The sequence below is a fragment of the Pleurodeles waltl genome, chromosome 7 (assembly GCF_031143425.1).
Source record: "Pleurodeles waltl isolate 20211129_DDA chromosome 7, aPleWal1.hap1.20221129, whole genome shotgun sequence".
Classification (NCBI taxonomy): Eukaryota; Metazoa; Chordata; class Amphibia; order Caudata; family Salamandridae; genus Pleurodeles; species Pleurodeles waltl.
Window position 1 is genome coordinate 160130885 of NC_090446.1, and position 12894 is coordinate 160143778.

The following is a 12894-nucleotide window of genomic DNA, read 5'->3' on the forward strand; positions in this document are numbered from 1 at the left end:
GTGGCAAAAAAAACACTTTTTCCTCCGAATTTGGTGCTGCAAAGTTCTGGAATCTGAGAGGAGTTGCAAACTTCCTTTCACCCAGCATTTCCCCAAGTCTCCTGATAAAAATGGTACCTCACTTGTGTGGGTAAGCCTAGTGTCCGTGACAGGAAATGCCCCAAAACACAACGTGGACAAATCACATTTTTCAGAAGAAAACTGATGTGTTTTTTGCAAAGTGTCTAGTTGTGGATTTTGGTCTCTAGCTCAGCCAGCACCTAGGGAAACCTAGCAACCCTATATATTTTAGGAAACTAGACACCTAGGGGAATTCAGAATGGGGTGAATTGTGGGACTCTCATCAGGTTCTGTTACCCAGAATCTTTTGCAAACCTTAGAATTTGGCAAAAACACTAACACTTTTCCCTCAAGTTTCGGTGCTGCAGAGTTCTGGAATCCAAGAGGAGCTTCAAACTACCTTCCACCCAACATTCCCCCAAGTCTCTCAATACAAATGGTACCTCACTTGTGTGGGTAGGCCTAGTGCCCGCGACAGGAAATGCTCCAAAACACAACACATCACAGTTTCCCAAAGAAAACTAACCTGTTTTTTGCAAAGTGCCTAGCTGTGATCTTTGGCCTCTAGCTCAACAAGGCACCTAGGGAAACCTACCAAACCTATACATTTTTGAAAACTAAACATCTAGGGGAATTCAGAATGGGGTGACTTGTGGGGCTCTCACCAGGTTCTGTTACCCAGAATCCTTTGTAAACCTCAAATTCTGGCAAAAAAACACTTTTTCCTCACATTTTGGTGATAGAAAGTTCTTGAATCGGAGAGAAGCCACAAACTTCCTTCCAACTAGCATTCCCCCAAGTCTCCCGATAATAATGGTACTTCACTTGTGTGGCTAGACCTAGTGCCCTCAGCAGGAATAGATCACACAACGGTCAACTGTTGACGCTGGGGTGATCCATTCCTGTCGCAGGCACTAGGTACAGGCACTCAAGTTGGGTAGCGTTTTTATCAGGACAGGTGGGGAAACACTGGGTGGTAGGAAATTTGTGGATCCCAGCATATTCCTGTGATTTGTGTGACAGAAATCCAAGAAAAAATTGAGTTTTTATTTAACATTTCACCTTTGCAGGGTTTTCTGGGTAAGTAATTGTGGTAGGCTGGACGGTATAAACAAGACTGAGACCGAGCAGTAAGGTAAGTAAAGATTTTTATTTTTAATCTTCTTTTGTTCTGAGTGATTACAGTCTACTATAGGGGTCTTTGGCTGGGTTTTTTTTAGTTCTCTTTTAACTCCGTCTTCTTCTTCTTCTCCTTGCTTCCTAGGTCTGTGGATTCTGGGGAACTCGGGCGGCTCCAGTGGATTACCAGCAAGAAAAACAGAAGAACGGCAAGGTAAGTGACTGGGTATTTCTGGGGTTTTCTTTACTGTAGAGGAGGGGAAGGGGTTGTAGAGAGACAGGGATAGAGTGACGATACACCAGTGCAGGGGACAGCAGATAGTGGTGAAGGGTATCTAGTTTAACACATCGTGCTCCCGGGTTGGGCAAGATAACCAGTCTTCCCTCGATTACTGGGACTGTGCCCCTCCCCTTTTCTCCTCTCCCAACTCCCCTGTTCCCTTCCCCAGTGCCCCTTTTGTGCTAGGTTCCCATGTCCCCAAGAGGGACCGTACCTTTGCAAGCCAAGACCCTCCGGGGTCTTGGCTGGCTCCTCGGTGTTCCTACTCCGGTTCTTCTCCGTGGGTGGTCTCCTTCTCCTCGTCTCCTGCTACAGCTGTTTCCTCGTCCGTCCCGTCGCGCTGCTCTTCTTCGGTTCGTCCTGCTCCACAATTGTTTGTTCCTCCGACTCCTTGCCCCCTCGTTACGCTCTCCTTCCCCTTTTCACCCTCTATGTCCCGGAAGTCTTCGAGCGTTTCCCTGGAAACAGGGAAACGCGTCACCGACGCCTGGAGCGTTCCCATGTTGCCATGGGAACGCAGAACGGACTTGTCGGGTTTGCCCGACAAGGAGTTAGGTGACGCTGGCGTGGACGTGGTCGGGCGGCCCGTTCACACACCCCATCCCAAGAACGGTCCTGGTCGAGGACCAAAGAGGAGCATGGGAACCTGGACAAGTAATCCGCAGGGCCCTGTTGCGACCCAGGGACATGGCAGACCTGGAAGGTAAAAGGTTGTGGCTCAAGGAACCACCGTAACACACTAGAGTTGGAATCCTTGTGGGAGGCAAGCCAGGTAAGAGGAGCGTGATCAGTATACAGTATAAAAGGCCTGCCCAGAAGATAATATTGCAAGTTTTCCACCGCCCATTTAATGGCCAAACACTCCTTCTCAATGATAGGGTAGTGACATTCGCGGGGAAGAAGTTTCCTGCTGATAAATACAACCGGGTGGTCCCGACCCTCCTTATCAGGCTGAGCGAGCACCGCCCCGAGACCCACGTTAGAAGCATCAGTGTACAGATGAAAAGGTCTAGAGAAATCAGGACATTGTAAGGCAGGATCCGATGTAAGGGAGGACTTTAAACGCTCAAAACTAGCCTTTTGACATTCTGTAAAGGGTTCTAACCTGTTAGGGTGATGTTTGGCCAATAGATCAGTAAGTGGAGCCGCAATAGTGGAATATCCCGGTATAAATCTACGGTAATAGCCCACTAAACCTAAGAAAGAACGCAAATCTTTTTTTGTTTTTGGGGTTTGGGCTTGGTTAATGGCATCAATTTTAGTTGTTTGCGGTTCTAGGGTACCATTGCCTATTTTATAGCCTAGATACGATATGTTGGTATTCCCTAAGATGCACTTCTTGGGGTTAGCCGTCAAACCGGCTTCTGCCAGGGTGGTAAAGATTTGGTTGAGATGATGCAGATGGTTCGCCCAAGTATCGCTAAAAATGACAACATCATCTAGATAGGCTGTAGAGAATGTGTGAAAGGGTTTTAGTAGCCTGTCCATTAATCTCTGAAAGGTAGCCGGGGCTCCGTGAAGACCAAAGGGTAGAACTGTGAATTGATAAAGACCGGATTGTGTAGAGAAGGCTGTTTTCTCTTTGTCTTCAGGGGAAAGGGGAATCTGCCAATAACCTTTAGTGAGGTCCAACGTAGACAAATATTTGGCTCTCCCTAACTTCTCGAGGACATCATCCACTCGGGGAATAGGATATGTGTCGAACAGGGATATTGCATTGAGTTTGCGGAAGTCGATACAAAATCGGACCGATCCGTCAGGCTTTGGAACCAAAACTACTGGAGTGCTCCAAGGGCTACTAGAGGGCTCAATTACTCCTAAGGTTATCATTTTCTCTATTTCCTCTTCTATGACATGTTTCCTAGCCTCAGGAATGCGATAAGGTCGTAGTCGGATAGTTTGTCCTGGTGGTGTTTTTATTTTGTGACAGATCAGGGAAGTTCTTCCGGGTATCTCCGAAAAGAAATGTGGGTATTGTTTTAACAGGGAGAATAGCTGCTGTTGATACAGGGAATATTTTCCCTTTGTCGGTTTTCCAAGGGAAACAGTTCTATGTCCAACTCCTTACTGGGAGAGACAAAACGCCCCATCTCCACTTGGCCGCCGAACTCTTCTACGGCTTCCCATTTCTTGAGGAGATTTACATGGTAGATTTTTTTTTTTGGGGGGTTGACACTCAGTTCTATGAGATAGGTGACGGGGGAGACTGCTCTAATAACCCTATAGGGTCCCTGCCATCTAGCCAATAATTTCTGTTCAGACGTGGGTCGCATTATCAAGACTTGATCATTCGGAAGAAATGTACGTAATTTACTTCCCTTGTCATAATAGTGTTTTGTGTCTCTTGGGCCCTCTCAAGATGTTGCCTTACATCCTCCCATAATTCTCGTAAGTGTGATTTAAGTTTTTGGACATACTCTAACAATGGCCTTCCTTCCTCTTCCTCTTCTTCCTCCCAAGTTTCTACGGCCATATCCAAAAGACAACGTGGTTGCCTTCCGAAAACCAGTTCGAACGGACTATGTCTCGTTGAGGCCTGTTCGTGGGTTCTAATGGCATAAAGAACTAAGGGTAATTTCTGGTCCCAATCCCTCCCAGAGTCGTCTACTACCTTCCTCAATAATGCTTTAATGGTCTGGTTATAGCGTTCCACTAAACCGTCCGTCTGTGGATGATAAACTGAGATTTTTATTTGGGTAATTCCTAATAACCTACATATCTGTTTCATGAGGTTCGACATGAATGGTGTACCTTGGTCAGTGAGGATCTCTTGGGGAAACCCTGTCCGAGTGAAGACCGTTATCATGGCTTGTGCTACTGTTTTAGTCGTCATGCTTGCTAAGGGGAGGGCTTCTGGGTACCTCGTAGCATAGTCTACGATAACCAAAATATATGTGTGTCCTCTAGATAAGGGAAGTAGGGGTCCAATTAAATCCATACCCACCCTGCTAAACGGAATGTCAATGATGGGAAGAGGTAGTAGGGGTGCTTTCCTTGGCATACCTGGTTCTGTGAGCTGACACCTAGGACATTGTAAGCAATATTTCCTAATGTGGGCGAAGACCCCTGGCCAATAGAACTTCCGGAGGAGATATTCCTCTGTCTTTTCTCTACTGAAATGGCCCCCTCCCGGTTGATTGTGTGCTAGGAAGAGTACTTGGTTTCTGTAGGTTTCTGGAACTACTAATTGGTGTTTGCGTTCCCCTGTTTTGGTCGTGGTAACCCTGTAAAGAAGGTTTCTTTGTACGAGGAAATAGGGACCCATCTCATCTGTTTCTTTGGTTTTCGCTGTTCTCCAAGCATGAGTGAGGGTAGGGTCTTCTCTCTGACGGTGGCGGAAGCTTATAGGTGCGCTACAATTCTCTGCTACAACTCTTATAGGGTGGTTGCTCTCTTTGGTCTCCTGAAATTTCAATTTCTCGTATCTTTTTTCCCTTCTAGAGAGTTTCCTGCGGTGTGGGGGACACTCAATGGGGCTACTAGAAAAGGGAGCCTCAGTCCACCATTCGGGGTTCTCCTTCTGGGTTTGGGTGTGATCTAAGAGATGTTGAAACCGCATATAGTCTGTGCCGATAATACAATCTTCAATCAGTTGGTCCATAACTCCCATGGGAAGGAAGTCTCTATATTCACCCCACTCGAGCTCAACTACCGTTAGGGGATATTGCTCCTTATCGCCATGTATACAGCAGATAGTGACCCATTGACTGGAGGTTGTACCAACAGGGCCTACTAAATTTTGTTGTATGACGGATTGACTACAACCCGAATCTATGAGGGCAGAGAGGAAGCGTCCATTTATTTTTACGATTTGTTTAAATTTGGCGTTCCCGCCTCCAGTACATAGGACTCTGCGTCGGGTTACCCCTATCTCCATAGGTTCAACTCCTTCTATTTTCCTGGGGCATACTTGTGCTATGTGACCCCATTCGCCACAGTTAAAACATTGTGGTCCCTGCATCGGGTGACCCTCCCCTTGCTTACGGGGGCTCGGGTCTTCCAAAGGATATCTCGGGGCGGGTTTTGGTGGTGGTGCGAGGGGTTTTATGTTGAGTCTGGGTTGTAGTGGTCTCACATCTGTGGACCTGTGGTAGGCACAGGCCAAATCTATGGCAAGCTCTGTATCCACCTTTGGATGTTGCCTTATCCAATTTTTAGTACTGGTGGGTAGGGAGTCCAAGTACTGTTCAAGGATGATTATCTTTATAACATCTTCTCTGCTGGTTCCTATAGGGCTCAACCATTTAAGTGCTAAATCTTTAACCCGGAAGTAAAAGGTACGGGGGTCCTCATTCTGTCCCCATTTCACTTTCCGGAATTTTACTCTATAGTACTCAGCATCATGGCCAACCCTTTCCAAAATGCCCCTCTTTATGTCCTTATATGACGTGCTACCACCCGGATTAGCCGCTTGATAAGCCGCCTGCATAAGTCCTGTGAGCAAAGGGGCGATATATTGTCCCCACCTTTCCTCCGGCCATTGGGCGGAGGAAGCCACCCGTTCGAAGTTGGTAAAGAAAGAGTCCGGGTCTTCCCCCTCCTGGAATTTTTGTAGAACCGAACTGGGGACATTAGGGTGAACTATACTGGCGGCTATTGTATCTGTTAACTTCTGCAGCGCCGTCTCATGCACAAGTTGATTGTTCGCCAAGATAGTAGCTTGGCTTTTTAGGGCGGACTGCAAGGCCTCCCTTGTCACGACTCACGTGCTGCTTGCGCCTGGAGTTTGCAGATCTTGAGGCGTGGATCTTGAGGGTTCGACTTTGGCCCAAAAAGGGGCGACTCTTTCTGGTAGCCACGGTGCTGTAGGCGAGGAAACGCCAAGGACAGACCGTGACCGTGAGAAAGTAGCGCCAGAGGGAAAAAACCCCTTCAGAAGAAGAGGAAAAAACCTCCCAGATGATTCGCAGGGGATTCCTGGAACAAGAACAGAGGAACAGGAATCAAAGGAACTGACGTAACACAGAAATGGCGAAATCCAGAGCCAAGGACTAGGAAATCAGGAGCGAGGACACTAACTGAAACAGAGAGTGTTGCAGCGCAAAGAGGAAAAGAAAAACCACCCTTAAATACCATAAAACAGGAAGTGACCCACAGGAAGAAAAAGGACACCATCTTGAATAGGGAAAAGTAGATAGAATAGACTGGAGCAGAAACCATAGAGAATAGGGAAAGGAGGAATGCTGGGAAGACAGAGGTAACCTGGGAAGGGGAAAAGACATAAAGGACAGAGGAGAAAACAGACCCAAAAAGGAAGAAAGACAGAAAAGAAGAAAAGGGAGCCCCAACAGGTAAGAGGGGTCAGGAGACCCCAACAAGACGGAGGGAGAGCGCAGCGCGAGGCCCCCAGTAAGTCATGGGGCCTCGCAGGGTGCAAGAAAGGCTCGGGGCGCGCCGCGTTTTAGAGACGCGGAGCGCGGCCCGAGCCGAACGCGCGGCTTGTGCCGAACGCTCGGCTCGCGCCGCGTGGTGCGGCGCGACATCCCTATCTTCCTTGGTCTCTCGTTGGTGGGCTTCCCATACCAACTGTAAATGGCGCTGGCCTTCCGCCAGCTGTTTAATCATGTCCTCCAGAGTGGGGCTCTCGCTCATTGTCTATACCGTTCCTCAGCCTTAGGATGGGTTTTGATCCCACTTCTGACACCACTGTGGTAGGCTGGACGGTATAAACAAGACTGAGACCGAGCAGTAAGGTAAGTAAGGATTTTTATTTTTAATCTTCTTTTGTTCTGAGTGATTACAGTTTACTATAGGGGTCTTTGGCTGGGGTTTTTTTAGTTCTCTTTTAACTCCGTCTTCTTCTTCTTCTCCTTACTTCTTAGGTCGGTGGATTCTGGGGAACTCGGGCGGCTCCAGTGGATTACCGGCAAGAGAAACAGAAGAACGCCAAGGTAAGTGACTGGGTATTTCTGGGGTTTTCTTTACTGTAGAGGAGGGGAAGGGGTTGTAGAGAGACAGGGACAGAGTGACGATACACCAGTGCAGGGGACAGCAGATAGTGGTGAAGGGTATCTAGTTTAACACATCGTGCTCCCGGGTTGGGCAAGATAACCAGTCTTCCCTCGATTACTGGGACTGTGCCCCTCCCCTTTTCTCCTCTCCCAACTCCCCTGTTCCCTTCCCCAGTGCCCCTTTTGTTCTAGGTTCCCGTGTCCCCAAGAGGGACCGTACCTTTGCAAGCCACGACCCTCCTGGGTCGTGGCTGGCTCCTCGGCGTTCCTGCTCCGGTTCTTCTACGTGGGTGGTCTCCTTCTCCTCGTCTCCTGCTACAGCTGTTTCCTCGTCCGTCCCGTCGCGCTGCTCTTCTTCGGTTCGTCCTGCTCCACAATTGTTTGTTCCTCCGACTCCTTGCCCCCTCGTTACGCTCTCCTTCCCCTTTTCACCCTCTATGTCCCGGAAGTCTTCGAGCGTTTCCCTGGAAACAGGGAAACGCGTCACCGACGCCTGGAGCGTTCCCATGTTGCCATGGGAACGCGGAACGGATGTGTCGGGTTTGCCCGACAAGGAGTTAGGTGACGCTGGTGTGGACGTGGTCGGGGCGGCCCGTTCACAGTAATATTTGGGGAATCCACACAAGTCACACCTCTGTGGACTCCCCCAGATGTCTAGTTTCCAGAAATGTCTGGGTTTGGTAGGTTTTCCTATAAGGCCGCCGAGCCCAGGACCAAAAATGCAGGTGCCTGCCTTACAAAACCAGGTCTTTTGTGATGGATAATTCTGATGTCTCCACAATACGATTTGGATGGTGGAATTTGTGGCTGAACTAAATTGGGGAGCTCCCAAGAGAGCACTCTCTCTGTGCATGCACCTGCTCTCTGGGTTGGGCTACCCATTATTGTCCCGCTGCACAGACTGTGCTTTCGAAGGGACAGCAGGACTGTCCTCATCATAATCAATGGAAGAGGAGTTTTTGAATGGGACTCCTCCGACTGAAAAATCACTCCCAGAGTCTGCGCCATTGTCCTATCCCTCAGATGCTGTCTTAGTATTTGCTGTCTCAGTCTCTGATCCTAAGTCAGAGCTGTCCTCTATAACCCAAGTGAGGGCTTGAGCAGCAGCCATCCAACGACGTGCCATCACTGCTAATGGCTAAATTGTTGCTCTAAAACACTAGCCTACATAGACAGTCACAAAATTGGTGGTGTGTGTGTTTGTGTGATACGTGCAACAGTAGAGGTCACCTTACCTTCGCTTCTTCTCTCAATCAGCACGTTCTTTCAAGACACTCAAAAAAAGACACACTATTACTTCATCTTGTCACATACCAATCATCACAGTCTTTAGCGCCCCTAGCGCCCAGTCCAACAATCATTATTGATGCTCCCACTCCCATGACCTCCTTTTCGGAGTCCCTCACTACCACCAAACAAAAGTGCCCTTCATCTCGCCATAGCCCCCCGCACATACATATAATTTGTATTCTAGCGCCGGTAATGGCTAACTTTACTAATGTACTCAGCTATTTACATAAAATACAGATTTGATCTTTGCAGTAGGTATATGAAGCTTTTGCGCTACTTCATGGCATCAAAACTGCCACTAGACAAAAGTCTGATCCTTTTGTAACAGAAACATAATCACAAGACTTATGTGACTTTTTTCTTGCTGCCTAAAAGCTACAGTTGAAGTTGAAACGCGTCAGTTGAAGTATGCGCATTGCATTGAAGACGCAAGCTGTAACTGCAAGACAACTAGTGGCGAATATAAATATATATATATATATATATATATATAGATCACTTTTATATATGGATGTGGTTTTCCTGGGGGCCGATCGCAGTTGACAAAAGTGATCAATATATATCTCTCTCTCTCTCTCTCTCTCATATATATATATATAGACATCTATCATCTATACATATCTATATAGATAGATATATCTATCTACACATATTTATATATATAGTGGCCCCCAGGGAAACCATACAACTATTTTAAAAAATGATTGCACCCACAGGGGGTCACTCTGCTCACGGGCGACCTCCTGTCAATTTCTTTTAATTTTTTTTATTTGTTTAAAAAAAACTCCTGGATCCGCGATCGGGCGCAATCGCGCCCCCCAGGGGTAAACCTACCTTTTAAAAAAAAAATGCTCCGGGGGGCCCATTTGCTGAGGGGGCCAACCCCCCCAAGTGAAATCCCTGGTTCTAGTGGGGGTTTCCTGGTCCTCGATTGGGCCTTGTTTGTAAGGGGAGAGTCTCACCTTTCAAACAAGGCCTTCCCGAATGTCGGGAAGGCCATTTGGGGCTGTTTTCCCCACCGGAGCATGAAGCAGTCGCTTCCTGCTCTGATGGAGAAAACAAACAGTGACAACACTGAGGGGCGGGTAGGGGAGCGGGGGAGACATGGAAGATCTTCCGTGTCTCCTGGGGTATTTTTAAATATATAAAATCCTCGAGTGCGACGCACCAGAGGATTTTTTAACCCCCTCCCTGGTGTTGGCCACTGGTCGTGACCCGTACCAGGGAGGTAGTATTCGCACCAAAGCGGTGAAAACAGGCTGTTAGGGTTATTTCTAAAGAAATCATGTTGGCGGAATGCCGCTTGTCACTTTCTTCTCCCCCTAACACTCACCAAAACCTTCCATTGCCACTTTTAATGCAGTCTACTCACGATCCAACTGACATTGACATGATCCCTGTGGTCCCTGTGGCCTCATATTTGCCCAACGCACCAAAAGAGGCAGCTCCTGTGGAATTTTCATCTGCTTTGTCCCAAGGAAACCATCCACTGTTACTGAAAGCAAGTCAGTGAAAAGAAAATGCTCAGCAGTTAGCATGAAGCTGAAAAGACCACGTACCACTACCACTACCTCTACCTTGACACAGACCCCGGGAGCTGACCGGCTAGTATCTGACATTGACTCAAAGCGCCAAAACTGTCCATCGTCTGACCTAAAAATCTTTTGATAGATCTATAAACTAGTAAACTTGACCCTATTTACATATGACTCCGATAAATTAAAGCAAAACTCTCCACACTGGCCTCACCTCTTTCCCCGCTCCAACAGACGGGGCCTCTCTGTGCTTGTGCCTTTCAACCATTAGGGACAAGTTTTCCTTCCTCTGCACCCTCAGCACACTCAGTTCCCCCTGATTTTAATGCAAAGGTGACAGGTCAAGCAGCAGGATACACCACAGAGAGTAGCCAAGGTAGCCAGGGAGTTGACTGTGGCAGTACTTAAAAGCAAAAAGGCCCACACATAGAGAAACAGTCCACCCTGACTGCCCCAACTTGCACCTCAAGGGCACATCATAGGAGCAGCAACCAAAGGCCAATTAGTTGGGCATGGCCCAACGGCCCACAACAATGATCCTTTAAAGCCAGGTGTTACCTCTTGTTCTTATCCATAACTTTCCCCGGATTGCACCCCTATCACCATGGTCCTGAAAAATGTACTGCCCATCTCTGGTTCATGTCATGGAGGGTTTTACACCTTAAAGAAAAAGTGATCGTTTGGATCCAAAATGAGGCTGGCTGGAGCCACGATTTACCTGTGGAAATTTTGATGGTCAGAAGAACCCCTGGTTAGGTCCTGGTTCCAAGGAAACAAAGGGGTATTGTTTAATAATAAATTTTAGATCTCCAAGGATGGTAAAGTCACTTTTGCTTTTTTTTTTTTAAATCAATTTCAGCCACCAGGCTGTATCCAGGTTGAACACTTGAGTTATTTTTTATAGAGCATCCATTTTCCCCAAGGCCAAAAGGGGTGATCATGCATCTTGCTGCACCACAATATGTCCAAGCTTTAGTACCCTTACGAGTAATGCCTTTGATCCTTTGGCATTCTTAGAAGATATTGACTGATGCCATCTTAAGATACCTGTTGCAGCGGAGGTAACAGAATCCCTAGGAGGGTCTCTGAAACAATTATTCATAATTTCCTCCAACAGGGAGCTTTGGGGGTCCCAATCCCACAGACATGATTCTGATTATGATCCTACCCCCAAGGCGTGTGCTCCCGGTTACTCCCAAACAGTGGTAGACTCCTGGGCTACTTGCACCCAAAAGCCCCCCAAAACTCTTTTAGTATGGAACATTGCTGGGGCATGCACCAAATGCTCAAACCCGGATTGAATAAGATTTATCAGCCAGTTTGAAATTTTATGTTGTCTGAAAACCTGGTCCTTTCTGATTTTCACCTAGACAGGTTCTACTCTTCATTTGAACCTGCAATTCAATCCAACTTGGGTAGAGCTTGTGGTGGCCTCGCCAGTTTTTTCTCTGGGAAAGCAACTGATTCTAAAGCACAAAATTGTTGGTCCTCCCCTATTTTTTGGTCTCCCTCTTATCACTCCCTGTTCATTTTGACATCTTTTTAGTAAATTTTTACTATAATATAGTTAATCAATCAAACAAGGATCTCATTTACCAAATGGATGATTTCCTCCTGGACTTTTACCGAAAATCAAAACGTACCATACACATTGTCTGAGTTGGGATTTAAACATTAGTATTTGCAAATTATCAGATTCACATGTGTGTGGCTTGTGCCGCGAGTAAAATGTAAATATTTCCCATTCGGCATATGGGGAAGCCCTCAACGAAATATTAATGAAGTATGTCCTAGTTTTCTCAAGTGAGGCCCAAAATCCCACCGCTGCTTTAGCACCCACCTTCACAGGGAATCACACTGGTAGCACTATAGACCATTTTTTTTGTCTTCTGAATTATTGCCTTAATTGTCCAACTTTGACGTTCCAGGGTGCTATATAAGTGATCATAACTCTGGATTCCCTCATCCAAAAATCAAAACCTCAAAAAATGTACAACATGAAAATTACAGGGAATAATGGCCTAAAAATATTATGGAACAAAGTTGACCCTGTTCTACTTAATTATATAATAGTTAATGATTATAGTGCCAATTATGACTTGTTTGACTGAAGGCATGGAGCATGAGGTGATTCGCCCCGATTTTGAAAACATCTGTAGGTTTATCTCAAATAGCCTCACAAGCAAAGTCAACCCTAGAGAACCATTATTTGCTGCAGGTTTAATGCAGCATGCTCTGCAGCTCATAAGCAATTGCCTGCTCTGAAGAATCACCTCTGTGTAGCCTGAGACATTAAATGGGCTAGAGCGGCTTACAAAAGTGTTCTTGATGAGAGGAAAAGGGCGATCCGGTCTGTAACTTGGGATGACCTCCAAAAAGCTGGGGAAATGATAGGCAGTTCCAAATTTTGGGAGGTGAGTAACAGGCCGCATCTTAAAGATACTGATGCCCCAAATCTAGACACCGTTATCGAAGTAGACACCTGGGTGGCACATTTTACTAAAATGTTCTCTTCGTGGGAGGAATGACTTACACTGGGCCCAACCCTGCCCTTTGCCTACCCTAGCAATTAGTGATCTATGAAATCCTATTGCTGTTGATGAAGTCAATAGTGCTATTATTAAATGTATTCCAGGTAAGGAGCCATGTCCAGGCGGCA